At 47.2% G+C, this 26,792-nt stretch overlaps 1 long non-coding RNA gene across 1 annotated transcript in view; it reads left to right on the top strand.

Annotated features, from left to right (window-relative positions):
- Nucleotides 1-1,275: 1,275 nt before the first annotated feature.
- The window catches only part of LOC140213220 (uncharacterized), a 39,747-nt gene continuing 14,230 nt past the window's right edge, over nucleotides 1,276-26,792 (top strand). Inside the window, exons 1-2 of the long non-coding RNA XR_011890161.1 lie at nucleotides 1,276-1,550; nucleotides 15,322-15,431. This is a non-coding gene — a long non-coding RNA (uncharacterized lncRNA). The remainder of the gene's footprint in view (nucleotides 1,551-15,321; nucleotides 15,432-26,792) is intronic.

The following is a 26,792-nucleotide window of genomic DNA, read 5'->3' on the forward strand; positions in this document are numbered from 1 at the left end:
CTTGTTAGTCGCTATCCATCCTGACATTCGTCCGAATGAAACCCTCGTCGAAAACTTGAAGGCAAGTAGGAGATTCTTACCTTTATTTTAGGCTAGTCCTAAAAGGGGTGCGCTTTTGCCAGCGCTGCGAAATACTTGTAAGATACGCACATACTTAAGCCGAGAATGTACGAGAGCTGTCAGGACAGTCTGGCCACGATCACAGACGTCAAGGTTTGTCCAGCATTGAAGGGTGCCATACTTGTCCGTGCTTAAGCACGCTAAAAGCGGGGCTTTGCCGGTATTTCGTGCCATGCCAGTTCGAGTGAACGTCTGTGGTCGCAAATCGCATGGCTGCTGACTGGTGATGAGCAGCCGCGTTTAGTGCGGCAGCGGACTTCTCCATGGACGTGGCTGCGATGAAGGAAGCTGAGGAATTTTGACATGACAATTGTTTTTTCGGTAGCTAAGCTTGCTTGCTGCTGCGTGTCGAGCCTATTTTATTGTTTTCGCCACTGCTAGTGATGGCTGCACGGTCATATTACGCTGGCTGCCAACGCCACAGCACCATAACAGTATTCAGTTTGGCTCTGCACTTATTTTTAAGCACTGCAGGAGGTCTGTCATTGTATTCCATCCGCATTTGACGCTGACTTGGCGCGTTGCTATGCGCTTCGGTTACGCTTACATTTGATTAGCACTTAAGGTACATTCAGACAGCGTACGTAACGTACAGATATTACGCAAGACACGCCAGCGCGAATGCAAAAAGTGCAACTAAATTGTTCATACAACAATCTTATGAAGCATTAAGAGTACAACGCTCGTCACGAACGCAGGCGTATTTGCTGAGACGTCCACAACATTCACGCTTCATAAAGATACGACATTCGCGATGTGACCAACAAACGCCATACTTTCGTCTCTGAATTTCCGGTGACGCGACTTCCAGAATCCCGTTAGGGCAACAGCTGTGATTGCTTATAGTAGGAGGCGTTGGTAGAGTCGATGGTGTGTATGTGCGGTTGTGTGCCGCTGAGACGCAAGTGGCCAGCTCACGTTTAGATTGACCTGTCTTAAGAAGCGTAACGAATGTAATTGAGAATGTGAACAACCAGCACTGTTAACGGTCTTAATGCTAGTAACGCATGATACGGGCTTTACGAGGGACGCGCGCATTGCTAACCTTACGACCACAGTCTTACAATAATTTTGAGCGGTTGGTGCGCTTACTCGCTCACTTGCGCCTTGCCAGAATGAAACGCTGTTTGCCAACATGCAGGTACTCCTGAGATCGTCGTCCCTCTTTCTCCATAACGCCACATATGGCCGTGTCTTCTTCAAGCAAGTCATGGTGCAGTTTCCAGAAACGTGGCCACAACGCAGCAAAGCCCGAAGCGCGCCCAAATGTTGCTTCACAAAGAGTCACGTACGAGTTCAAATCATGAACGCAGATCAAGGCGATCCCTTCAGCACAACGCAAAAACGGGGCTGCGGGGAACGCGGAGACTTTATTCAACTGTCGTCCCAAGTACTCACGGAGCTAAGCAAGGATGACTTTGAAGCCGCAAGTATGAAAATCTTGCAGCAATTATTATAATTATTATTAGCCTTATTGTTATTACTATTATACCTAATGCAGCAGAATTGTAATATTTGTTTTAAGCACCTACCCACAACACTAACGTACTAGGGTCGGCACTAGCATACAAACAAATACGAAGTGGAGAATATTAGTCAAAAAAGATAGAAAGTGTAAAGACAAAAACCGGTTCACCCTGTACGAAGAACAACCGTAAGGACGCACAAGTGAAACCCTTATTTAGAGATGCAGTGACAAATGCAATAAAAACTGTCGAATAAAAAAATCGATAAATGAGCACAGCCATTTATTATGTACAGTTTCGCCCAAAAGGCGCAGCATTGACAGCGATAGCAAGCGCGCGAGGCCTGCGCTGAAAGGTATAACCGATGCCGCATAAGTATATAATTTAAGTATATTGCTACACGCGTGTGGTATTTCATTGTTTGAAAGAGGCGCGTGGGCGCCACCACTCGAGAAAATAGGAGGAAGAACGAACTGGGCTCGCGCTGTGAATCTAACCGGTCAGCGCTGCAACCGCTGTTGTAAATATAACCTGTAAATGGTTGCTCGTCTTACTGACTCGTCCTTCGCGTAAGATTGTGGTGGAGGTGGAATGTTCCTCGTCCTATCCTCTTCTATCTATCCAGGTCTTGTATGGTCCCCTCATCATTATGCTCTTTTTAGGCGAACCGGAGAGAATAGACCATTTCTCCTTGTCTTGTATGCGCCTTACTGTAATAAGAAAAATATTACTGGAAATCGCACTTCGCAGCATTGGTCTAGAACCATTGCTTAAATGATATTGCGCGACATAAAAACGACACGGACGTGAGAGAAGACGACACACCAAGTGCAGACGATTGCGCTTGGTGTGTCGTCTTCTCTCACGTTCGTGTCGTTTATATGTCGCGCAATATCATTTAAGCAATGGATTACCAACTTGCCCGGAATGCTGCTCTCATTAACGTCCAGCACCACCTCTCGAGTCCTCACTGTCGGCACACCAAAGCGGAGCTTGAATAGGCTGCTAGAAACGCAGCCAAAACCACAAACTCTGCCGCTTGGCTTCTCTGCGTCTCTGCCCGCTTGGCACAGATGGAACACATCATGTCAAGGGTACAAACGATCATAGAAGAAGCTTTCGAAACATGCGTTCGCACCGTCATGGAGCGCCTAATGCTCAATGGAAAGCCCTCCTTCGGAGGTCTTACCAAAAACGCATAAGTTAATATGGCCCATTTGCTGTCTGTGTAGACAGCTCTGACACACATGGCCCACACACAACATGGCTGACATAATCACTCAAGCTAATATTCGCCGTCATGGTCGGGAGGGGGGGGGGGAGCCAACCCGAACCGGATACAGTGAAAGTGCCACACTCCCTAGAAAAAAAACAGACATGATTTTACGTTCAGGCCTGTCGCATAAGTCTCAGACCCGCCGTCGTGGCATCGCAGGAAGTGAACTGCTTCATGCCAGGCTTACCGTGCTACGAGCGCTATGGCTTCTCTTAAGGCACCGACACACCTGCGTGCACGGCTGTGTATGTGGATCGAAGACTCACCTGCACAAAGCTTGACACTGAGTCCTGGTTTTCGAGCATTGCTGATGTTACTGGATGCCGGATTCAACTCACTCCCGAAAGAATAATAGTTTTTTCCGTGTACATACATCAGGAAACGCACGAAGGTAGACTAAGCGAGCATCGGTAGACTTCAGTTACATACAACATCCCTGAAAGATCTATCCCAAGGATACAATGCTAATCTCTGGAGACAGATGCTCAACAGATACGCTGTAACTATAATAAGTGCCGCCAACGCGGTAGTCTTAGCATGGAAGTGTTTGACCATTATGAACTAGCGCTCCTGAATCTGCCGCAATCCCATACGAGACTCGGATAGGACACAACACAAGCAGACACGATGCCAGACCTAACATGGTCCGTGAGAACCAGAAGCTGCCAGTGGAAACTTCTAGAAGGCCCTCTTAGCAGTGGCCATCTTCCAATTGCCATGGCGGTTAGAACAAAAGGTTCCTCGTGCCGCCCATCCTCTTACAAGCGAGATTGTATGATTACGCAATGGTACAAATATCGAATGCTGCTAGAAGAAAACGGCCAAATTGTTAAGCCTGACTCCTTAACACAAGCTAGGACGCGTGCCAAGCGCACAGCAGCTAAGGCACTGCGGGTTTCTCCGAACCAACCAGATCTTAATAGGCATTTGCTCCATCTATGGAACCCCAGGCTCAGACCTTGTCTTCTTATCGAACGAAGGGGCACCCACAGGCACTACGAACTAAACTACGCTCTTTACAAGAATATATCGTGAAATATAGGGGCGAGTTAGCTTCCGAGCATTCAATGCAGGTGTGCGAGCAAATGAATGGACCGGCTAATTGTGGGACGGCGTCTTGCTGCGGTAAAGCTAGGGAGACTATGGAACATGTTTTATTAGAATGTGAAGACGTTTACCCAGTGGCGGATTTAGGCGCCACTGGCCTCCTCGAAGCACTCGGGTTCAGCGAGTGCAGTGGAAAAGTAAACATGTCTGCAATAGGCATTAGTAAGAGGCGATTAGATGGTTGGTGGAAGAAAAGTAGGGAAACGACAGAAAACGGAGACGTACAAAAGTACAGTTCGAAATGGGAGATCAGAAAATTTGGGTGGGGTAGTTCATAGTGTTTTTTTTCTCTTTTTCATTGTTTAACCTAGGTAGGTCATTAGGCAGCATAATAGCAAAAGCTTGGTGGCGCAAACCACCACCCCTTTCCAAAGGGGACGCTCATAACATCCATCCATCCATCCATCCATGCATCCATCCATCCATCCATCCATCCATCCATCCATCCATCCATCCATCCATCCAGCTTCACGAGGGAGATAAGGCTTACGCTAGCATCGGAGAAGACCGAGTTTGTCGTTCTACATGGTGGGAAAGGGGCAAACTCGAAGGACGAGGGAAAAGCCAGCGCCCATCTCTCGATCGGACAGACACCGATTCTCAAGAAGAGGATCATCCGCATACTCGGGATGTTTTAGACGAGCAGTGTATATCCATAACATGGTACAACCAAACAGTTAAGGTCACCAAGCAAGCCACCCAAATCCTCTGCAGGATTGCCAAGCGTACGAAGGTCTGGAGAGCGCTGTGTAAGTGTCGCTTCATTCTGACTGTGCGATACAAAAGAAGTGAAATGTTTTAAACACATGATCTGTATGCCGTTTGTTGGAAACAAAGTACAGAACACGTATCACCCATCTGTACTTCTTGCGGTGCTATGGGGAACCAGCGCTGGAGTTTTCACGGCGCCTGCAGCGCCGCCCTGGCGGTCAGAACGTGCACAATGCAGCCTCCCCCGCGGACGAAAATTGCGTTGCGTGCTCTGAAAGTCGAAGGAAAACAAAAGGGCGCCGACGATACTGTTGCGTATACAAGTGCCACAACTAAGTCGGGATGAGGGAGGATGTATCCTTCTGCGTCTTTCCATCTAAACCCTACGAACAAGAACGGAGGCGGCGTTGGATCCAAGCAGTCAGGCGAGCGGAGTAAGCTCCCGTCTTGTCGCCCTGTCAAGCGGTGTCGGGCTGGTTTCTAAATCAAATTTCGCGTGTATCCTTGGTTTATTCGATAGTGAAGACGGTCAGCCATGGCAGACAGTACCAAACAGCAGAATCTGCAGTCGGTATTTCGTCGGAAACAAAATGAGCAATAGCATGCACCATCCGGCATATGTACCATTTTTCCTTCGCAATGCCACTGCCAAGCCCCTTCCAACGCCACCGCACCAAGTGAACGATACGAAAGGTAAAAATTATCCATTCATTGCCAAGAATTATGTGGGAGGGAAGCTGCCTTGTAATACGAGTTGTATGCGCATAGTGCCGGCACACGCGCGACTAAGCCACCTATGTGTTTATAAAAATGCGCATGCGGATGAGGAATCGGCGCTGAGATGCATCCGGCAAGTTTATGTAATTTGTGCCAAATGTAGCCAGGATTGTTACGGATCAAGCAGCGGAGCACTCAAACCATGCTTGCGCGAGTCGTGATGCGATAAAGCTTTCTTCTCCATTGACTGCTGTGGCGAAGTAACATCAGAATTTTTGTGTCTAGCCAGAGAAATATGGAATATCTTCAGGCCAACTAATACTTACGAAACCATAGCGCAGCACGACCGGAGCCATAACTGCTAGATCTGCGAGGCAGGCAGCCACGCAAGCATGGCATCGATACACGACGCAACCGTTAAAGAAACACACGTGCTCGCCGCGACGCACTGTGAAAAATATATAAAGCTTAAAAAGCTTCTTTCGTCATTTCTTCACTTGATGGCGCTAGCTTCTTTACAAAAACTGTCCACTTGAAGCGGCGCGAAAACGGAAACATACGAACTATAATACGGCTGCGTATGTGTGTGTGTCGTCTGGTTGTGTGGCTGGAATATGCCGAGTTTCGTCGCCAGGGCGGCGTGCAACGCACTCTTTTCGACGCGCCGCCTATCCAGCGCTGGTTCCCCATAGCATGGTATTTAAACCTGGTTGATGTGCGCAACAAAAATTGCTATAAATCGCCGCTTTTTTTCTGTCACTTCTCTTACCATGTAGAACGTCGCTCTGCTAACCAGCGATATGAACACTTCACTTGCCTGATTTTGGACATTCTACAAATCCTATCGTTTATGCCTTCTTCGCAAAGCTTTTGAAATCAACAGCGTGTTTTTAAAAAGAAGCCCTTGCCACCCCTCTGTTTTATATTGGGCCCCTCACTGACCACAGCCCGAAAATCTGGTGTAGAATTCGGCAAATATGATTTCACACTGACTGCTTCATCCGTAATAAAAGCGTGCACTAGAATAACAAGACAAGCGTACACTGGTGCTGGAAGTCGAAACTCTTTGCCGACACAACTGCAAGACCACTGTATTTTTGTTAATATTGTCACGTAGTAGTGACGGTGAATCAAGCAGCAACACTGTGATTAACGGAATTATAGCGTTTTATTGGGCGAACATGTGCCGAATGCATTTTCGTTTTGTTGTTGACCCCTACTCCTTTCTCTCACGCCTTCACGACCTAACTGTAGGTGAAACATATAAATATAACAAATAGGCGTATATTTATATATATATATATATATATATATATATATATATATATATATATATATATATATATATATATATATATATATATATATATATATATATATATATAAGAAATGTTTAAGACTGCAGGCGATTCTTGCTGAGAGAAGCGTTACACAGGAGCGAACGTCGCGCGATCACATTGGCTGCGAAATCTTGCTCATGCAGCAGGTTTCAGAAGTTAGGAGGGCGTGCACCACAACATGACGTTGTTAATTTTGACATTTACTCACATGAAAGTGCATAAGGCCAGGCTTCACCGAAAATCTGACCCTCGTACGTGTCTCAAGTAATGATCACCATGCCAATACGCGAGACAGTGATACTTTGTCGCTTGGTGCGTACTTAATAGTTATGAATGTAGGCACAGTTGATATGTTTTTTATGTTGAAAATATGCCTTCGAACTGTTAAATGGGTTAGAAGTTGGAATGAAAGTATTTAGATATCACTTGTATTAAAGGGACAATAACGACAAATAGTATTCCAGACAACACGCAATGCTTGTTCCGAACCAAGAAATCGCAATTAAAATCTCCCACATCCAACCGGGGAGTGGGGACGTTGCATGCATAATCTCCACCCTTTGCTGCCCTTTGTGCCTTTAATGAGTAAAACAGCACCTGAGAGATGGCGATACGGATTTTTGCACAAAACACAAACGCCCTGCCATGGAGAAACCGAGCCTAGACAGAGCGGTGGATTCGCCGCTGCAGCTGCTTTTGGTCGACTGGTGCAAACAGTTCGGTCATACCGCGACATCAGCTGGAAGTGGAATTGTCTGCTACTCGCAGTTCTTGTAAGTTGCGCGAGCCAGCAAAACTAGGGCAGCACTATGAAATAACGAGCGGCGCAGAGTCGAGCGAAAACAAAAAAAAATTGACCATTCGCGTCGTTGTCACGAGTAATGCTAATAAGCTCTTTTTTAGAAGACATAGAACTGGGCAAGTAGCATTTGCTTTCGTCTTATATTGCTATACATTGTGGTTTTATAACGAGTCGTTGAGTACTAGTGACAGAGTTTAAATGAGGAGTGTCTTCCTCATCTGGCAAGTACATGAAACATCCGGGAAAGTCTTTAGTCATGTCCTGCATTTACCTCAATTTCTCGATTGCTAAGGCTGTGTTCGGGATAACACTGACACCTTAGAAATTCTCGAGCACTAATCTATCAAGTTAGCTTAACTTGCTATTTGCCTCAACAATACTCAACAATAGACCATATTCACACTATCAATCAGGTGATAGAAAAATGTGCGGAATATAACCAACCTTTATATATAGCTTTCATTGATTACGAGAAAGCGTTTGATTCAGTCGAAACCTCAGCAGTCATGGAGGCATTGCGTAATCAGGGTGTAGACGAGCCGTATGTAAAAATACTGAACGATATCTATAGCGGCTCCACAGCCACCGTAGTCCTCCATAAAGAAAGCAACAAAATCCCAATAAAGAAAGGCGTCAGGCAGGGAGATACGATCTCTCCGATGCTATTCACAGCGTGTTTACAGGAGGTATTCAGAGACCTGGATTGGGAAGAATTGGGGATAAGAGTTAATGGAGAACACCTTAGTAACTTGCGATTCGCTGATATTGCCTTGCTTAGTAACTCAGGGGACCAACCGCAATGCATGCTCACTGACCTGGCGAGGCAAAGCCGAAGGGTGGGTTTAAAAATTAATCTGCAGAAAACTGAAGTGATGTTTAACAGTCTCGGAAGGGAACAGCAGTATACAATAGGTAGTGAGGCACTGGAAGTGGTAAGGGAATACATATACTTAGGACAGGTAGTTACTGCGGATCCGGATCATGAGGCTGAAATAATCAGAATAATAAGAATGGGCTGGGGTGCGTTTGGCAGGCATTCTCAGATCATGAACAGCAGGTTGCCATTATCCCTCAAGAGAAAAGTTTATAACAGCTGTGTCTTACCAGTACTCACGTGCGGGGCAGAAACCTGGAGGCTTACGAAAAGGGTTCTACTTAAATTGAGGAAGACGCAACGAGCTATGGAAAGAAGAATGATTGGTATAACGTTAAGGGATAAGAAAAGAGCAGATTGGGTGAGGGAACAAACGCGAGTTAATGATGTCTTAGTTGAAATCATGAAAAAGAAATGGGCATGGGCAGGACACGTAATGAGGAGGGAAGATAACCGATGCTCATTAAGAGTTACAGAATGGATTCCAAGGGAAGGAAAGCGTAGCAGAGGGCGGCAGAAAGTTAGGTGGGCGGATGAGATTAAGAAGTTTGCAGGGACAACATGGCCAGAATTAGTACATGACCGGGGTAGTTGGAGAAGCATGGGAGAGGCCTTTGCCCTGCAGTGGGCATAACCAGGCTGATGATGATGATGACTATTTGCCTTTAGTATCTCTTTAAAGGAGTGATTTCTTATAAAACATTGCCGCCATCCTGGCCGTCTACAAGGGCAATAAGCTACTGTGCCTGAAGATATCTTTTGGTCCGACACAGTTGGCGTGCTAGAACGCCGAAATTCCTGATTGCTTCATGTGGGTGACTTCTTACAGCCGTTCCTGCTTGGTGACGCTGCGTCGGGTCACGCAATTTTCACGCTTGTATTGAACGTGCACGTGGCCTCTCGCCAGACTTGTCCCCGGACGCCTAACAGCACAGTTTCGCAGCACACCTACCTATCATCCCTTTGGATTTAACTATGACTCCTAGTACCCACACTCATTCAAGTATTTATTTATTTATAGATAGTGCCATTTCCATAAAGAGATCATAGCAAGGTACTACATTGTTTACTATGGAAAAGGAAACGGACGAACAGCACACGTGAAAAGAAAGTTGTTTGCATAGGTAAAAACAAATATCACAGCTATGCTTCGATCACAGAAGTTGAGTGTGTAATTTGGCTAACATCTTCGTTATTAAGTTTATTCGAGGCGGTGACGATTCTTACAAAATGGGAGAATTTAGCAGTTGCTTCTTTGGATTAAGGGTGTTGTTGAAGATGTAGCTCTCTTGTCTTGTAAACACTTAAGTGATCAATTCCTATATGTCATCACTTCAATGGCGAGTTATTCACTGGCGGAATGCTTGTCGACAAAAATAAGTTCTGTCTTTCATTAACGGCTATACACATTTGTTTACGAGCGCACTGATTGATGTACGAGGACATCAGTTCATGCGACTGGTGCTGCTCCTGTTTTTATTGCTGTGCTTTATTATTGTTATTAATACTGCAAAGATGGAAATTTAGGCACAGCGTAGATAAAACAGGTGAATAAAGGCAGGTAACGTGTTATAGTCAAGAATTACTACATGCGGCGTTAGTAGTTTCAACAAACACGCTAGACAGAACTTTCAGAACAATACTCAGGCAACGGTTTCCATGAATTCTTTTAAACATATAAATTTCGCAGCGCATACGCCATGCAATCTTCGCTGATTAACGCCAGAAAGAAAACCGTTTATGGCACAGTAAACAAAGAACGAATGTTTATTTTTTTTAGTGATTATCTTACAAACCATTTTCTACTCGTAACAGACGTTTGTCTTTGACGCAAACTCGTGTTTAGCGCTGCGCGTATGCGTGCGAAGTATTTGGCCAGTGCTGGCAATGAAAAAAAACAAAAACAATCAAGCATGTTGAACTGAAAAGGCATACGGGGGTTGCAAACATTGAGAAATTTAGCTGCATACAAATTTTCGTGTCCCTGTCTTTACTACACGTACACGAAACTATGGAGTGACGAGCGCGCTAGAGGTCATTTGGTATGGTATGACGGCGACGACAATATATTGTGTCAACGGCTACAACGTTCTGAGAATATTACTGCAGATAGTGTTCACTGGCAAGTAGCACCACTGCTAATTAGAAGATTGGTTTTTGGATAATTGTATTTTGACAAGGTTTCAGTTGTTCAAGAACTTCTAACGAGGTTACTCCTTAAACCAGGTAGGAGAGTTAGGTTATCTATCCTTCCGCCAGGCACCGCCTGCAGAAAGGAGATACTGCACTGTGATGCGTCACCTAATTTGATCACCATTCTGAGAAATATCAGTACTGGAGAAGGACCTTTGGCGCGCACATGTGGGAGGTGTACTTAGGCTTAAACTTGCATCGATGCATAAGAAAACAGAGACATATTCTATAAAGGCGCCTTTAAACTAAGAAATTTATCTCCTGCGAGCAAGTGAAATCTGTGTCCGTGACAAAATAGGAGCATTACAACAAAACTAGCGTCTCGTGCGCCGAATTTCTCAGCCTATTTATTTCATGTGATGCACTGCGAAACTGCAGATGCTACTCATGATTGCTGGTTAACTTATGTCATGTTTGTTCCTAATTTATGGTTATTTAAATAGTATTTTTTTAACGTTTACTTGTGAAATGTACAAAACCACATTACCGCCGACGCGGCACCCATTATATTACGTTAAGCATTTCCTGAAAAGCTTTCATAGTTAGCGAAAATCGATTTAACCATGTTTCGCACCGTGATCCTTTAGTCACCAACGCTAGTACATAAAGTACAGCGACAGAATGCTAGTCAACCGCCTATTTCCATTTCCGGTGTATGCATAAAACGGCACTGACGGTTTCTGCTACATACCTACTATGCAAAGTGGGCCACGTTCACATGTTTTATATTGTCATAATTACATATACATAATCCAAAACACTGATGCAGCGGTGGCCTACAGGTAGAGCATCCACCTCGCGTGCAAGAGGACCATGGTTCGAATCTCGGTGCCGCGCAATTTGCCACCGGATAAAAAGAAAATCCGCGTGTTGATAAAATTGCATAAATAGGCCTGGAGTGTGGCCTGATCCCGGTGACTAGAACCGGTAACGCACTCCCTCACCAGAGCAGGATTGGCCACCCTGATTCAGTACTTGGCCACAACCTCCTATATGAATACAACAATCAAACCCAGGCCCTCAGTCTCCAGCAGCTGCGAAGCAACTGACCACGGCGGCTGTAAGACCTATGACGCAGCAGAGGGCACTAAGACTCCCTGGATCCGGACCGGCGGCCAGTGTAATCTGAACCTGGCAACGTTTGACGCTAGAACGTTATCTAGTGAGGCGAGTCTACCCGTGCTATTGGAGGAATTAGAGGGCAGTAATTGCGATATAATATGCCTCAATGAAGTCAGGAGGACAAATGAAGCATATACAGTGCTAAAAAGCGGGCACGTTCTGTACTACCGGGGCTTAGCGGAACGAAGAGAACGAGGAGCCGGATTCCTGGTGATTAAGAATATAGCTGGTAACATACATGAGTCCCATAGCATTAACTAGAGCGTGGGAGGTCTTGGTGTGAAACGTAATAACAGGCACAAAATGAAGGTCGTACGGGCCTACGCCCCTACATCCAGTCATGATGACCAGGAAGTCGAAAGCTTCTATGAGGACATCAAAACAAAATGCACTATACTGATGGGCGAGTTCAATGCCAAGGTAGGCAAGAAGCAGGCTGGAGGCAAGTCAGTGGAGGAATATGGCATTGGCACTAGGAATAGCCGGGGAGAGTTATTAGTAGACCTTGCAGAACAAAATAATATGCGGTTAATGAATACCTCCTTCCGCAAGCCGGATAGCCGGAAGTGGACGGGGATGAGCCCGAATGGAGTAGACCTTATACTCAGCGCTAACCCTGGCATCATACAAGGTGTGCACGTGGTCGGCAAGGTGTGCTGCAGTGACCATAGGATGGTAAGAACTCGAATTAGCCTATACTTGAGGAGAGAACGGAAGAAACTCCTACATACGAAGCCGATCTACGATCAATGAGGGAAAATAGAGGAATTCCGGATCAAGCTACAGAGCAGGTATTCGGATTTAACTCAGGAAGAGGACCTTAGTGTTGAAACAATGAACGACAATTATATAGGCATCATTACGGAGTGTGCAATAGAAATCTGTGGTAACTCCGTTAGACAGGATACCAGTAAGCTATCGCAGGAGAAGAAAGATCTAATCAAGAGACGCCAATGTATTAAAGCCTCTAACCCTACAGCTAGAATAGAACTCGCAGAACTTTCGAAATTAATCAACAATCGTAAGACAGCTGACATAAGGAAATATAATATCGATAGAATTGAACGTGCTCTCAGGAACGCAGGAAGCCCAAAACCAGTCAAGAAACTAGGAATTGGCAAGAATTAGATGTATGCGTTAAGAGACAAAGCTAGCAATATTGTTACTAATACGCATGAGATAGTTGAGAAGATAGAATACGGATGAGAACACGGATGAGAATAAGGATGCTAAGTGGCTGAGGAGTTCTATAGAGATTTATACAGTACCAATGGCACAATGGCACCCACGATGACAATGGAAGAGAGAATAGTCTAGAGGAATTTGAAATCCCACAAGTAACGCCGTAAGAAGTAAAGACAGCCTTGGGAGCTATGCAATGGGGGAAGGCCACTGGGGAGGATCAGGTTACAGCATATTTGTAGAAGGTTCGTGGGCACATTGTTCTAGAAAAACTGGTCACCCTGTATACGCAATGCCTCATGACCTCGAGCGTACCGGAACCTTGGAAGAACGCTAAAATAATCCTAATCCATAAGAAAGGGGACGCCAAAGACTCGAAAAATTATAGACCGATCAGCTTACTGTGCGTTGCCTACAAAGTATTTACTAATGTAATCGCAAATAGAATCAGGGACACCTTAGACTTCTGTCAACCAAACGACCAGGCAGGATTCCGTAAAACCTACTTAACCATAGACACTATTCACACTATCAATCAGGTGACAGAGAAATGTGCGGAATATAGCCAACCCTTATAGCTTTCATTGATTACGAGAAATCGTTTGATTCAGGCGAAACCTCAGCAGTCATGGAGGCATTACGCAATGAGGCTGTAGACGAGCCGTATGTAAAAATGCTGAAAGATATGTATAGCGGCTCCACAGCCACCGTAGTCCTCTATGAAGAAAGCAGGAAAATCTTAATGAAGAAAGGCGTCAGGCAGAGAGATACCATCTATCCAAAGCTATTCACAGCGTGTTTACAGGAGGTATTAAGAGACCTGGATTGGGAAGAATTGGAGATAGAAGTTAATGGAGAATACCTTAGTAACTTGCGATTCGCTGATATTGCCTTGCTTAGTAACTCAGGGGACCAATTGTAATGCATGCTCACTGACCAGGAGAGGCAAAGCAGTAGGTTGGGGCTAAAATTTTTATGCAGAAAACTAAAGTAATATTTAACAGTCTCGAAAGAGAACAGCAGTTTACGATAGGAAGCGAGGCACTGGAAGTGGTAAGGGAATACATCTACTTAGGGCAGGTAGTGACCGCGGATCCGGATCATGAGACAAATAAAAAGAAGACTAAGAATGGGCGGGGGTGCGTTTGGCAGGCATTCGCAGATCATGAACAGCAGGTTGCCATTATTCCTCAAGAGAAAAGTGTGCAACAGCTGTGTCTTACCAGTACTCACGTAGGAGGCAGAAACCTGGAGGCTTACGAAAAGGGTTCTACTTAAATTGAGGACGAAGCAACGAGCTATGGAAAGAAGAATGATGGGTGTAACGTTAACGGATAAGAAAAGAGCAGATTGGGTGAGGGAACAAACGCGAGTTAATGGCATCTTAGTTGAAATCAAGGAAAAGAAATGGGTATGGGCAGGACATGTAATGACGACGGAAGATAACCAATGGTCATTAAGGGTAACGGACTGGATTCCAAGGGAAGGGAAGCGTAGCAGGGGTCAGCAGAAAGTTAGGTGGGCGGATGAGATTAAGAAGTTTGCAGGGATAACATGGCCACAATTAGTACGTGACCCTGCAGTGGGCGTCACCAGGCTGATGATGATGATGATTAATGCAAAACAAATTATGCTGCTACTTACAGACCAACGCATCTAACAATGAGCTAGAATGGTCAAATTAAATTTCTAGAAAGCAGCAGCACAGTGAAAGACAATGCTACGTACCCATGGTCGGAGCCCCATCCTGCCGCTACCAGCAATACAATGCATTCATACTTTCACTTTACTTCTCTTTTAAATTTAAAATCTCCGTGAACGAAACAGATATGTCCTGAAGATTTTTCTTGATACACTCAGACTATATGAAAAACTACGTTAAGTATGCAAACAAAAGAAATAAGAATGCTGTCCTGGACGCAGCAACGTCTACGCCATCTTGAAAACAGCTAACTAGATATTTGCAAGCAATCTTGCCTTGCGTCTTCATGCCGACTTTTTCTGGTGCTCTCGCCATTCCATTTGCTTGTGGCAAGCAAACCTTTCTTCTCGCACGGCTAAATGGGTCTCGCATAAATCGAAGCGATGCGGAATTTTATGGCTTTGCCATCACCGACGCAGCTTCCTAGATCGGCAATTCATGTCGGCAACCGAGGATTAGGCACCTGAAGGAACAATACGACCTTATAAATGCTGTTCAATTCGTCCTTTAGACACGAATGTAAGCGATCTTCGCATGTTGGTAGATTGTTATGCTTTGAGCTCATGTACGCCGGAAGAATGTTTTTTAGTGTGAAAGTGTAGTTGCGATCCGATACCACTCCAATTGCTCTCATCGTACACATTTGTTCGAAAGCTTCAATAAGAGGAACGTGGTTATTGGTGAACATTTATTCTCTCTTGCCTTTCAGCGTACGCCTTTGTGAAACAGTGGGCTCATTTCCGATACGGCGTCTTTTATGAGCATGGGCGCGTGGGACACCCAAAGTACCCAATAACATACTGCACTGATGTGGATAAGGTGAGCTGTAAGCATTTAAGTTCTTTGTGCAGCACACTTCAACTCAAGTGATCCTTATTAGGAAGTATATTGAAGTAAGACAATTTGTCAAAATGTAGAGCTGTCTAGATACAAGCGTGTGATGACACCAGGTTACCGGGGGCAGACACTTGTTTCACTGACGTCTATTGACATTTCCTTTTACAAGGGTTTCAGGCTGCTTATAGTGCATACAGTTACAGTGCTTTCGATTTCTTATCCCTGTTCCCGACAACTCGGACGTCGCATCTGCGATTTCTCTGTCGTGCATAGCCTTCTGACATTTGTGGGGGTGGCGATGCATTTTGTTGTCACGGATGGCTTTAAGACGTTTTAAACGCTAGTTATCCTCGAATGAAGCGCAAAGCGGCGCCTCTAGTTGCCGAGCCACATGCCTTCTAAGCAGATAAATCTTATTAACGCAGCAGCGTTCAGAGCACCCAGTCACAGAAAATCAAGTATCGGAGTCAGCGTCGGCCGAGTTACCCGTGAGCGAAAATTTCGCTATATATTTAGGTAAATGTATAAGCCATGTCTTGCTATATGACATAAGGTATGTGCGAATTATAGTGCCACATCATTATATCACTGAAGTTGCTCATATCTTGTCTCAGACTGTTGACAAGGTTATTCCTCTGAGTTTTGAGGATGACAACCCACAAACAATTGTGCCGAAACACACCTGTGACAGCAAATGCCTTTTATGTTCAGTCTTCTTAGACTTAAATATTAGGAGTGTGAAACAAAAACAGAAGCTTGAAAATCGCGTAATTTTTTTGGCGAGGCCGGGATCCGCCCACGCCAGAGGTCGCGTTTCTGCGAGAAAGCTAGCCTTCGTGGATCGTGTTCGGCGCAAGTGCTTCCGGGTAAACGTCGCGCGTACATAAGCTGTAGCTGCCGGAAGGCGTGAGAAGCAGTCAAGAATTTTTGAATGCAATCGCGTTCTACTCTTAAAGGCGAAGCTTAAGCGCCCTGCAAATTGTTCGCCTACGTGATCGCTTGAATAAAACTTTTGTGGCACAATAGTTGATACAACTGCGACGCAACATAAATTCCGTGAGTTCAAATGCCGCATGGACCCGAAATCTTGTGGACGCGATGAGCGCACGGAGCGAGCGGACTTGTAGCGCATCGGCTCTGCCCACTTTTGGCTAAAGCCACTAAATTTCGACCGGAACCCTACCAAGAGAGCTGTAGCTGTTCTCGCGAAAGTGAGTGCTACCTGTGGACACCAGTCGCAACCAGTTGGGACTATTTTCCCCTCCTTAGGGCCAATCTTCACTTGCGTCTACAACTAGGCATTCTGAGCACTGGGAAGTCCATCGTAACCGCACTAATTACGGTGAACAAATGTTACGACACACAGTACCAAGTGTATTAGGTAATTTTTTTCGCAAGGAAATTGATATGATGAGCCTTTAGAAAACAGAATTCAGAGATTTATTCCTTTAGTTGTTTAGAAATAGCGTTGAGAAGAAGTAATTTCTTCTTTTTTTCTTTCTAAAATGCTACAAATGTACTACTATGCACTACCTTTTATGGAAAGTTCTCAGGTTTCATCTGTGTGCTCTGTGTACCTGTTATTTGTTCTGTTTGATTTTATAGCTGCTGCTGTTTCAAAGATTTGAAGTATTCTGAATGATGCATACTTACACTACGTTTCGTATACTTGTATATATGTTACGGAAATTGTCATTCACCATTTCTTAGTGATGTATAAAATATCCATCAAAACGTGTGTGCGTGTGTGTGCGCGCGTGTATGCTGATCTGTATATGTATATTGTATGAGCTGAGTATATCGTATTGCATGCTGATCTGTATATGCATTTTGTATGAACTGCTGTTGCCTATGTAAAGAAAAGGGGGGGAGCTTGTCAAGCTGCTGTTCAGCAACTTTTTCTTCCATCTCCCCATGTTTTGTACAAACATGAAATAAATCGTATTCGTATTCGTCTCGTGGCAGCGGCGCTCGGCCTCGTGGCTGCACCGACGCCTCGTCGCAAGTGAGTCGCCCTACCGCGATAAGATGGTTTCCTAAGAGCTGAAGCGCTGCCCCGTCTCGGACACAATATCCTTGGCCGAGATTCCTGCAACTTCAACACCAGATAGCCCGAATTATACCCCCATAGAAAACGAGAGACTTCTCAAGTTAGCCGAATGCCGCTTCTGCGAGCGGAACGCCAACTCCAAGAGGGTAGTCGCCACGTCGACAGGCCTCCCAGCAGTGCAAAACGCTGCTGCGCGTGCTGCAGCGCTTCACGGCAGTCCCCCAAGTAAGGCCGAACCCATTTGGAAATCAAAGCAGCTTTTGCTGCTTCCCTCCGATTACATTAGCATCCTAAAGCTCCGGTGACCATAGCTCTCAAGGATATATAGCAACATGGCGAGCTCAGAGCCGCGTTCGCGGCCTACCTGGGAAACCCTGGCCGCAGCATCACTCAGCCTGCTCCCTAAACGGAAGCAAAACCTCATTGTCGCACGCACCCGAGGCTCCCACGTCAGGACAAGCTTCTGCGTGACTTTCAACTTTACTCATCAAAGGACCGGCTCCTCGCGCACGGCCACTTCAAACTCACTGGCGTGGTGTGCCACGGCGTCATCACTGTAACCAACCACGAGAGCCATGAGTCTCCCCAAAATGAGATCAAGTGACGTTCTGGAGGGCCTGCCTATATCCGCAAGCTTGGCAATTCCAACGCTGCGGCGCTTACCTTTCTGGGGAAAACCGTGCCGCGATTTTAGAATTATTACCCTTGTGTGTGTGTGCAACAGAACCGTCCCGGCGTGCGGGCGGTACAGCACTGTGGGCCACCGGGCGGACACACGCTCCAGCCCGGACAGGGACAAATGCGTCCTGCGTGGCCAAAAGGTGCCGACCGCCGATGGAGTCAAGACACGTGATCAAAAAAAATCCACCCTGTGCAGTCTGCGGGCACACCCAAGCGACCAACTCCCACCACTGCACGGGAAACTTCCGCCAACGAAACGTGCCCGGCCACACAGCCAAACGCCCTTAAGCCCACAGCAACTATACGACCTAGCATGCCACCACGTCATCCGACTTCGGAAGCCATCGCCGGAGTGCCGCGCTTTGCTAACGCGGCCCACCTCAAAACATTGTCGCCTCCTCCCCGGCCAGTGAGGTCAGCGCAAGGGTAGAAAGCGGCACACCTACTAACCCCGCCCAGCGGCAAGAACACCCGCCACTTCTTGGACCTCAAGGTAGATGGCACTGTCGGCACCCAGGCATCAACGCCTCAACACGGGAAACGGGTGAGCAGCCGGTCATGGGTCTCCTCCTCACCTCGCTCAGTCTCCAAGCTCGACACGGAATACAAAAAATAAGCAGATCGACGTGCTCCGGGCGGGAAATGAGTTTTTCTAAAAAAAATTGAAAAGTTAGAATCAAAATTGACCCCTACTCGGATGTGACGGAGAACGACGCAGAGCTCTCGGATGCCATCGTTGCAATCATCTCCGCGTTGGAGGAGCGCCTTACCTCCAAATTGAGATCTATGATCGAGATCACCGTGGACCAGATCTTGACCAAGGTCATGTCTGCCGTTTCCGCGATGATCTCAAAACACGTCCTGGAAAACCACCGCCTCGTCCTCCGGTTCGGGCCCGTTAAGGACGTATCCCGCGCTTCGAAATTCAATTGTGTGATCAATGATTCGGAGAATGAGGAGAGCTACCCCGCTTTTTCCTTCATCACCCTCTCGTTGGTACATACAGCTAGCTCTGGGGCAGCCACTCCCTTCTCCTTCCCCCTACAAAAGTTTAACCATGGCGAGACACCTTAACCGACGGCAACACCTTTGGTTAAGGTGTCCATGCGGGCATTTCAGCACTAATAACACAATGGGATTGTCAAGGCTTTAACAACCACACTCAGTGGGCCAATTGTCTCTACCAGCTGTGGTTGTCTTCCAAGAGACAGGAATTCACGTTGCGTTTACAACCTACACGAAGTTCCAAAAGGATCGCGCGTCTTGTCTTCTCGTATACAGCCAGTGTAGTGGATCTCAATGTACAACTGGAGTATGCCAATGTAATGGTGACTATCCTAAGACTGCCGCAGGTACCCTCCACTACATGCCGTCAATGTGTGGTTTTCTCTCAAACGCAAGCGAGCAAATCTTGCGGATTTATTTAGTCGCCCGCGAAGTGTAGTCGGTCTAGATGCCCCCCCCCCCTTCTTGCTGTGTGAATTTTACGCTCCAAGTCAACTGTGGGGGTATCGCAAAAAAAGGAGTTGCGCGGTCGTAAGCTAGGAGAACTTGCGTCAACGTTAGACCTCACCCTCCACATTGACTCTGTTTACCTGACCCGAGTAGGAAAGTCCGTGACACACAATACGTGTCAGGGCTTAAATTTCGCCAGCAACATAGGACACGCAGACTCGGTAGCGACCGCTCCGTCCTTAATACTACACTATGCACACGCCCCTTAAGCGTTTCACAATACGAGCCCGTATCCCAGAGTGCACCAAATTCAGACAAACTTGAGCACACTTTAACACACCCATTTCCGAGAAGGGTTCCTCAGCATGGTCTCAACACTTGCTGACATACCTTCGCTCGCATGAAAGTCATATCAAGCTATCAGATGCATTAACGGACGTGGCTAACCACTCCAACACCTCTGGAAAGCCTGTCGCGGCCTCGCCCGCCGCTGGCGACGCCAGAAACATAACAGAAAGCTTAAAGCTTGAATTACCGAGCGCACACAGAGAGCGGCCGCGTTCTGCGCCTGGGTGGATAGATGCAACACGGCAGCGCGGCAAAGGTCCAACCGCATTACATGGCGCTTCTTGCGAGTCCTCATCAATCTAAACCAAACACCACACGAGACACAAACATTTGCAGAGAGTCATGCACGTTTTCCGGTAAACACGACTCAAATGGCACAAAAACTCCGGGACCAATATAGAGATCACGGAGCTGGATCAACCGTTCAAGATCCATGATCTGCAGGCGGCGGTTGCAAAAACGAAACTTGGCATTGCCCCGGGAAGGGATAAGAACACCATGAAGCTTCTGGAAAACCTTCCCGACGCAGCATACCAGTCCCTCCTATACCACAGCAAAGCAATTTGTCGCTGACAAAACCCTCCTGCCAATCGACTGGAAAACGGCTCTGGTAACCTTTATTCCTAAAGCAGGTAAACGATTTGACACAGGTAACTACCGCCCCATATCTCTCACGTCCACTGTGGGCAAACTAATAAGACGATGGTGCGGGACCAGCTATCTTGATATCTTAAATACGAACATGAATTTGCGGACACCATGTTCGGATTTCGCCTGCACAGATCCGCACAGGATTTCCTCCTGCAACTCAGTCGGGAAGTCCTTGCCTCTTTCGAACCGAGCATAATCACCGAGCAGTACACGCCTTTGATCCCACGGGGGCATTTGACAACGTAACTCACAAGACCATACCAACTCCCCTAAATCAGACCGACTGCAGCCCCAACACACTTCAATATTACGCCAATTTTTCATGGATAGACATTCATACATCAGCATCCAAGACAGCGAGCACATTGCTCACCAACTCAGTACGCGGGGAACCCCCCAAGGCGCAGTATTTTCTTCACTACTCTTCAATCTGGCCATGAAGCACCTACTGGCCCATCTGAGCGGTGTCTCCCGCGTGCAGCACACCCTGTACAACGATAGCGCCCTGTGGGTCATGTACGTGGGGCAGCATAGGGGCCATTAAAACCAGCCTGCGAACAGCGGCGACAATAGAAGGCCGCTACGTCCGCCACTGCAGTCTTCAATGTTCCCCCAAAAAATAGGAATTTGTGCACCTCCGCCACTTGTCAAAATGAACACCTAAAATTTCTCTGTATCTTGACAGTAGTGTCCCCTAGAGAAAGCTGACGAGATGCGTACTCGCCAGATACCCGGGTTCTATATGTACAGACACTGATGGCCAGATATTACATTGGCTAATTTCTGTCCAGGGACCAGGTCGGTTGCATGGTCTGCCGGATTTCCAACAAACGCGAGGGGTTACGAGGTAAGGATGTCTTGCGGCTGGCAAAAGCCTTCGTGACCAGTCGCATTCTCTGTACGACTCTCTATCTTCAGCTACGTAAACGAGAGGAGACCCTTGAGGTCATGCTCCGCAAAACGTTTAAGCGTACCCTGGACCACCACGCCACTACTTCCAACAGCTGTCTTATTGCCCTTGTGATGGTGAACACTTTCCAGGTGCTCCTGCAAGTGCACCTTACTATAACACACGCCTGTCGCAAATGGAGTCACAACACAAGCAAGATGCGACAGACGTGAGAGAAGTTGCCATCACTCTCGCGGCCTCACATTCCCACTCGAAATATATAACCACCGACTGTCGAGAGGCCTATCGTAGATTCGAACAAGGCTGCACCTCCTTTCTAGCCAGACAAATCGACAGAAATTGCACAGGAATAAGGACCCCGCACATCGTTACCTTATATTTGGCCTTGCTCATCGGCGGTTAGCAGGAAACGAGGAAGCAAATGCAGCCGCCCGCGCGCCCTCTCACCGCGTTGTTTCCCCTCCCCACCCGATTAGGAACCCGATTTCAATCCAGCCTACACTTTTAAAGACATTACAACGCACTTTCAAGATAGTCATCGCTTTTACCAGGCCCATGTGAAGGTCCTAAGGAGGAGAGTGAGCCGCTCTCTCTCCGCCTTCTCACCAATACTTCGCGATGCCCAGCAGTTCTAAAGCATTTTGACCCCTCGTTTAGCGGCAACTGTCCACACTTTAGTGTGGCGTCTTCAGACACATACCACATGGTTTGGGCCTGCCCCTCCTGCCCGGCCATTCCCCCCCCCCTCCCCAACTCAACCTGGGAAGACTGGGAGGGGACCCTGCTCGGTTGCCATGATTTACAGGCCCAAAAAGCCCAAGTCGGGCGCGCCCGGGTGGCTGCTACCACCATTGGGGTGCCCAACTAGGGCGCTCCACCCCTAGAATTTGTTAGGACCAGTCCCTTACGGGCTGATCTAAGTATATCTCTGTGCAGCATATCAGAGCGAAGTGCAGCTGCACTTCGCGCCTCTGCTAGGAAGGCATAATTAGCCGCCCGCCGAACAAGCCCAGGACGTCATCCACCATGGCTACCACTACCACCCAAAAACCATTCCATTTCTTTTCCTAAGTGTGTCGGTGTGATAAGCTGAGAACCTTTAGGATCATAAATCAAATATTTGCGTTTGATAAAAATCCAAAATTTTCCGATTTGAATGCGGCCTCAAATGGAATAGTCAATATTTAATTTGATCGTCGAATTGAATAGAAACAATTGAAAAATCTGAATTGTTTTCGGATTCTTCAAATCGTCAACTGTGCGTGATCAAACATAAAATTAATCAAGAATGCCATAATTTTCATCACCTCTACAGTTAATATAGCCTATTACATCACGCGGCACCGTTCACACAGCCAGATATTTCTGCCTAAATATTAGCACTTCAAAAAACTATGTTTAAAATGGCAATCGGCAGAGGGCTCTGCCCGGTACTATACAGATCTAGGAGACGTCACACTTTCCTCATTTGTTCACCGATGTACACTCTGATATTGGTAGGCCGACAAGGTTCGCTTTCAAGCTTCATATTGATACATGCATATTGCGTGTTTCTTGTGGGTGATGCGGGCGGGCGCCCCGACGAAGACGACGAACGCTCTCCAGCTCTCGAGCTGTCGGCTGAACTTGCCAGCGCTGCATTATCGTTTGTAAATATACTTTGTAAATAGTCTCCGGTTATTCCTTCGTTCGCGTAACATTTTCGTGGAGGGTTCCGTTCCGCGTCCTCGCCACGGAGCTGCGCAGCGGCCGCACCGTCCTGCATTCCACCATGGCTACCGGTGACGACACCTCGTCTGCTTCTACTCCAGCGACCCCGCCAACAGCGTACTTTACGGTTACCAACCCCAGTGGTCATGGCATAGTCCCCGGCCAATATAATGCCGACGTTGAGGACTGGCTCAACCTGTATGAGCGTGTGAGCCAAAAAACCGCTGGGGCACTACCATTATGCTGACGAATGTCCTATTCTACTTGGGCGGAACTCATCGTGTCTGGTTCCGGACGCATGAGGACGAGACCTCCAGCTAGGATGCTTTCTAGGAGAAGCTCTGCGACCGCGACCTCTTTGGATATCCCACCAGTCGGCAGCTGGCTGCTAGAAAAGAGCTTGCTACCCGAGTTCAGTCTTTTACTGAATCGTATGTCTCGTACATACTAGACGTGCTCGTTTTTTGCCGGAAAGTCGACGACAAAATGGCCGAGGCTCACAAAGTCGGCCACGTACTCAAAGGGATCGCGGTAGACGCGTTCAACTTGTTGGTATTCAACAATGTGTCCACCATGGACTTCATCGTCAAGAAATGCCACCGCTTTGAGCTCGCAAAAGGCGCCGCGTCATTCCACAGTTCTCCCGGCTCCCTAACAAGGCTGCGACGTCGTCTTGCGCCGATATTACTGCTTCACCATCCTTAAATGAGCACGTCACACGCATTGTTCGCCGCGAGCTCGAGGCTCCAAGTCCTGCACCGTTCCATCCACGCCCACGGGGTTAATAAATACTGGAGCCCAAGTGGCCATAATGAGTTGTAACCTCCGTCGTCGACTGAAGAAGGCTCTCACGCCTCCTACTACTCATGGCCGCATGGCCGATGGTAGCACTGTTGACGTCATCGGAATGTGTACTTCCCGTATCAGTATCGCCGCCCGCCACGTTCCCCTTCTTTTTACAGTGCTTACCAATTGTCCCCGTGACCTAATTCTCGGACTCGACTTTCTTACGGAGCATTCCGCTTTGATCGACTGTTCTGTCGGTACCCTTTGCCTCGAACTTCCTCTAGTCGTGCATATTCGTGCCGAACTGGCGAACAACTTTAGTACGGCCGCCTTCGTCCGCCTGCCGCCTAAAGCCTTGACTTTCGTCGATTTGCTATCATCTTTTCCAGTGCCCGTTGATGTTTGCGTCGCCACACCTGTTCTTGATGTCCTTTTGTTCCTGACGCTCTTTCACGTTGGCTTGGACTTACTTGGTACTTTCCTCTATTCATCTCTGGAAGCAAGTGGGTCACTGTGGCGACAGATTACTACACACGCTAGGCCGTCACCAGAAACCTTTCAACGAGCTGCGCAACAGGTGTCGCCGATTTTCTTTTACGCGATGTGTTTCTGCAGTATGACGCTCCATCCCAACTCCTCACTGTCCCTGGTCGGACATTTCTTTCTAAAGTAATCGCCGAGATTCTGCAGTCCTGCTCAACCAAGAACAAGCTGACTACGCCTTACCATCCACGGACTAATGGTCTCACGGAGTGTCTGAATCGTACCCTAAAAGGCATGCTTGCAAAGTATGTCTCGTCCGACCATACTGATTGAGACCTTGCCCTACCCGATGTCACTTTTGCATATAATTCTTCACGTCACGACACTGCCGATTATACCGCGTTCTTTCTGTTCGGACGAGAACCCACATTGCTACTGGACGCATCCCTTCTTTCCGCCGCAGCAGAGGCCAGCGAGTATGCACTTGACGCCATCAGCAGGGCAGCCCAAGCACGCGAAATTGCCTGCGCTCGCCTCTTGACCTCGCAAGAGAAGCAACGGCGTTTGTACGATCGCCAACTCAGGGACATACACTTTTCACCTGGATCTCGATGCTTCTGTGGTCCCCTAGTCGTCACATTGGCCTGTCAGAAAAACTGTTTCGATACACAGGCCCCTATCGAGTGCTGCGTGCCGTGACTCCAGTTGCCTACGAAATTGCGCCAGTCAGTACCAGAGCCTCATCTGCCAGGAATTCCACTGATGTTGTGTATGTCGCACGCCTCAAATCATATTACTGTCCTGTGATCACCGATATTTAGACGCAACGGGACGATGCTTCCGCCGCCTTGGATAATGATACATGCATATTGCGTGTTTCTTGTGGATGATGCACGTGGGCGCCCCGACGAAGACGACAAACGCTACCTGGCTCTCGAGCTGTCGGCTGAACTAGCCAGCGCTGCATTATCTTTTGTAAATATATTTTGTAAATAGCCTCCAGTTGTTAACCATTCGTTCGCGTAACCATGTAATAATACATTACGGCGTATGCTTATTATTCACGAGATTGCGAAAAGAACTACTAAGTTGTTCCTTTTAGCAAAACGCGATTTGTAATATTAGCGCGACTACAGAAAAATTCTAAGCTCATGTATACCACAATCTGATAATTGTCTGATATTAGTGGTAAGAAGGCTGTAACATACATAGAACTTTAAAATAAATATTCAATATAACAAATATCCATTCGATTATGACGCAGCTCTACTGTATTTGATTCGTTCTCGAGAAGTTAGTGACATTTCACTTCGTGAGCACGGATTACGCGCAGGCGTGTGGACGATTTTGTATAATGAATCCTTACCAACTAGCTCAGCTTTCTGTCGTTCTAAGGCACCAATGAGCAGCGCAGCGTCGAAGCACAAACGGACAGGATGCGAATGCCGTCGGGGACGCTACGTTTTGCTGCACATACAAAGAAGAGACGCCGCGAACATGCACACCGTGTACCGTGACATCGAAACACAAATAGAAAGGGCGCGCAGGCACTCACGTACGCTACATATTGCTACACATGTAAAGAAGGGGCAAATCTGGGTAGTGCCCTAACCCGCCGAGGTTGCTCAGTGGCTATGGTGTTGGGCTGCTGAGCACGAGGTCGCGGGATCGAATCCCGGTGCGACGGCCGCATTTCGATGGGGGCGAAATGCGAAAACACCCGTGTCCTTATATTTAGATGCACGTTAAAGAACTCCAGGTGGTCGAAATTTCCAGAGTCCTCCACTACGGCGTGCCTCATACTCAGAAAGTGGTTTTCGCACGTAAAACCCCGTAAATATTTTAGGTGGTGTCCTCAATCCATGGCTCCACTGGCTCTTGCGGCTCGTTGAGCTTGGTCCAGGAGGCCCAATTGGCTGTCCCTGTCCTCGCTTGCGAGCAGTGCCTCCCACTGCCGTACGAAGTCCGTGACTGACAAAAAACGTGATAGAAAACAGTGATGTCCTATTCTTGCAATCTTAAGCTCCACCGCGCCAGTCATCCTGAAGGGTCCTTTAAGTTCGCTAGCGGACACAGCGCGTGATGGTAACTGACGGCTTTGAATGGCCTGCCATATAAATAAGGGCGAAATTTTGCTGTAGCCGAAACAATGGCGAAGCATTCGCTTTCGGTCGTAGAATACTTCCGCTTTTGACAGCAACCGGCTAGCGTAAGCTATCATTTGTTCTAATCCGTCTTTCCTCTGGACTAGGACGGCAACGAGGCCTAG

Source organism: Dermacentor andersoni, chromosome 9, assembly GCF_023375885.2.
Source record: "Dermacentor andersoni chromosome 9, qqDerAnde1_hic_scaffold, whole genome shotgun sequence".
NCBI lineage: Eukaryota > Metazoa > Arthropoda > Arachnida > Ixodida > Ixodidae > Dermacentor > Dermacentor andersoni.